A 3834-nucleotide genomic window follows, 5' to 3' on the forward strand; every position below is an offset into this window, starting at 1 on the left:
AATGGAATTATTTCACAGGTTTTCGACTGCTTCGTGTTCCTTTGTTCATCTGGCTTGTACATTTCTGTCGCTGCACTATCAGCTTACCATAATCTACTTTAGAGCCATCTTTGCACCACCGGCGTATTTTCGACGTAAGTTAACCTTTATGATTACAAGCCTTCTAAAGAGTTATAGATCATTTATGCATACATTGCACTGCATTGCACTCCATTATATCTGCGTACATCCACCCTTGTTTTTTTAAATATTCAAAATGATTTGCAAACTATAATTTGTTTACTAATTTTGTACAAAAATATGGTTCATACTACAAACCAGAGTTGTGAAAAATGCATTAATTTTTTAATGCATAGCATTTTAATGTTAATGTAAAAAATTAATGCATTAATTTTTGAAATTCAATGTTAATGAAAATTTAAATGCATTAATCCCGAAGAAATAATGCTAATGAATTTTTTTATGCATTAACATTAGAATGTTTAAATTAATGCTATTGCAATAATTTATTGCATTAACAGTACAAAAAGCATTAAAAACCCATTAACTAATTTTATTTTGAAGTAAAAATTCTTTGTTCGAAGTCCTTCCAAAAGAGGTTATTTATATTTCACTAGAAAATGAATTAATGGTTTTTATTAATGCAAACGAACAAAATTATTCAACATTTTAATGCATTAAAATTTTTTCATTAACATTAGTTATTATTAGTTATTGCTAAGTAAGCATAACTGCGCTGTTAAAGTAATCAAAATCAGACTTATCATGAATATTCTGGTCAAAAATTTCACCAACGAAAAAATTCGTTCACCAAAATGGTTCACTTTGTGATATTACTATGGAATGAAAATTCATGATAAGGCTAACTAATTAAGAAACCAAAAATAATTTCTAAGAATAAAAAAAAAACAATATTAAACTAATTAATTTTTAAGATTCGAGTAAAAATGGGACTAAAAACTTAAATTAAATAATTTTAAAATAATTTATTTATGCAAATAAAGAGATGATTTTAATTAAACCAATGAAGATGTTTTTTCAAGGAATTTATTTTTCATGATGATTTTCATGTTCATGATTTTTATTGTGTAAAAGTAGACTTCTAAATTTAATTGCGTTTTAATTTTCTCAAGATGCCTAAAGCAAGTTGTGCCTGATGTCATAAGACATGGAAGCTTGAAGGCGTAAAGATGTACCATGTTCCAAAAAATGAAATGAAAAGAAAAAATTGGGCGGAAGCTTGCGGGGTGGAGTTAGCACCCGAGGCAAAAATATGCGGTTTGCATTTCTCTCCTGCTGATTTCTTGTCTGGCTCCGATCAAAAACGCGTTAAGTTGTGCGGCGATGCAGTTCCAATGCCAATAGATCTAATCTATAATGAGCCACAATTCGTCGACGCATCAACCCAGACAGAGTAATTTAACAATATGTTATAAATAATTGTTATTAATACGTGTATCCTATTTAGAACCATTGTGAACCGCGAAACAATGCTTGAAGCTGAGTTAAGAAGCTTGGAAAGGCAAATAGAAGAACTGCAGAAGCTACGAAAAAATCTTCAAGCATATTTTACGGAAGGCCAAATGAGAAAAATTGAAAACCCGTCCAGGACTATACATTGGACTTGGAAAGACATGTCGTCGGCTATAGCTCTCCATGCGGCTGGACCCAAAGCCGATGCGCATTTGCTGAAAAGTGGTTATCCTCTTCCAAGCGAGTCAACAGTAGCGAAATGGGTACAGAAAGTGAAATTCGAGGACGGTGTTTTAAATTTTTCGATTGGGGCAATGCGTAGCGTTAATGACATGGATACGGAAGACAAGTTATGCATCCTAGCATTCGATGAGATGCAAGTGGAGCCAGCATACGAGTACGACTCACTAACAGACACAGTTAGAATGCCGAGCAATTACATCTAAATGATAATTGCTCGAGGCCTCAAGCGTTCCTGGAAGCAGCCTGTGTTTTGCGCGTACGATTGTAAGATGTCTAAAGCTATTTTGCACAACCTAATTGCTATCCTCGACGAAGCAGGGTATCCAGTTGTTGGGGTCGTTTCAGACATGGGATCAGGAAATCTAGCTCTTTGGAAGGAGCTGGATATTTCAACTAGTACATTGAATAATTTGGTATAAAACTTGCATTTTAAGTAACCTAGATTTGTATTTCAATTAGACAAAACGTGGTTTACAAATCCGGTGAGTGGTGGAAAAGTTTTTGTCTTCGCTGATGCACCACATCTGCTTAAACTCATCCGTAATCATTTCAATGACGGCGGGGTAAAGCTGCGAGGCGACCACCTGACATCTCGGACCATAGCTGATCTCATAACTCACACATCAGTGTCCGTCGTTTCTATTGTACACAAGCTTTCCGAAGTCCACATCACAGTGCACCACGCGGGCCGCCAAAAAGTAAAGTTAGCAGCGCAATTATTTTCGCACAGCACGGCCAGTGCCATTCGACGATGCTATGCGCTAGGGCTAAACGTGTACAAAGCCGTTGAAACAGCAAGTTTTATAGATAAAATAAATGAATGGTTCGATCTTTTGAACACGAAGTTTTCGACCATTCAGTTCTTTCCCTCCAAAAGACCTTTTGGAATGCAATACGAGGAGCAGTTGAAAATTCTCTCCGAAATGGACGAATGCGTGAAGGAGATGCGCTTTGGCAAAAACACTACTTTGCTGCCTTTTCAGAAAGTCATTCTTACCACAAATAATTCTTTACGGGACTTATATTGGTACGTCAAGGAAGTGTATGGTATGCAATACATCTTGACGTACCGTTTAAACCAAGACATTGTGGAGCATTTTTTTGGGGCTATGCGTGCCAGAGGGGGTTTGCACGACCATCCAACAGCTATGCAGTTCAAGTACAGACTGCGAAGATATTTATTGGTTAAAAATCCACACGTCTTATTTACTGGTAGCATATTTCAATTATACATATTTATAGCACGAAACACAGAAACCTTAGTGATACGCGGCAATGTTGAGGAAGATGATACTCAATGGCTTAACTATGACCTGGATAACGAATCATTGTTTTGTAATGAGGCCACTGATGATGAAGATGGCAATTCTAGCCTTGAAGAACCATCTCAGTTAGATGAAATCGAAGCTTTAGACGAAGATAGGTTGGAATATGTAGCAGGCTACATAATAAGAAAATTAGGACTCTCCCACCATATAAGCCAGGAGAGTTCCTATACATGGATGGACGAAGTCTCAAGGGGCGCTTTGATTAAGCCTTCGAGTGAGTTCTTGAAAAAAATAAAGCAGTTAGAAAAAATTGTTTACCAATTCAGAAACGCAGAATAAATTCATTGAAAACCTATTAAAAAAAAGCGAAGGTTGTGACTGCGAAGTTGATGCCAAAAAATATTTTTTAAGTGCAGAATGCATTTTCGAATTAAAAGACTGAATAAATTAATTAAAAAATCATAAAATATTCGTCTTATTCTAATTTTATTATTATATTCTGATGCAGCAACTAATGCTAAATTTAATAAACATTTACTTAAAAGTATTCCAAAATATATGGAAATCATTTAGTCTTATTAACTTAGTATACAAATTTTCAATTTATACTTTGATACGAAAATGCGTACTATATTTAGTACTATTTCGCAAAGCGGCCTTTTTTTCTTCCTTTTCTCTCGTGCTTCGTATGCTTCCAAAATACAACCTTGAGCTAAGGGAGTCGTCGAAACGAGCTGTCACTACGTATATCACCTTTAATTATTGCGTCATGATAAAAACATAACAAGGTAAAACCATTGAGCCAGTCTGACGTTTGCCAACAATATAATTTTAAAATCAAAACTCAAAC

At 35.2% G+C, this 3834-nt stretch overlaps 1 protein-coding gene and 1 long non-coding RNA gene across 6 annotated transcripts in view; both read left to right on the forward strand.

Moving 5' to 3' along the window:
• Window positions 1-342, forward strand: part of LOC118749588 — an 854-nt gene extending 512 nt beyond the window's left edge. The window contains exon 3 of the long non-coding RNA XR_004994245.1: window positions 19-342. This is a non-coding gene — a long non-coding RNA (uncharacterized LOC118749588). The remainder of the gene's footprint in view (window positions 1-18) is intronic.
• Window positions 1-3834, forward strand: part of LOC118749585 — a 119185-nt gene that overhangs the window by 52665 nt on the left and 62686 nt on the right. The gene's annotated exons all lie outside the window — the stretch shown is intronic.

The sequence above is a fragment of the Rhagoletis pomonella genome, unplaced genomic scaffold, assembly GCF_013731165.1.
Source record: "Rhagoletis pomonella isolate Grant_MI unplaced genomic scaffold, Rhpom_1.0 Rhpom_scaffold_00021, whole genome shotgun sequence".
In the NCBI taxonomy this organism is placed as follows: domain Eukaryota; kingdom Metazoa; phylum Arthropoda; class Insecta; order Diptera; family Tephritidae; genus Rhagoletis; species Rhagoletis pomonella.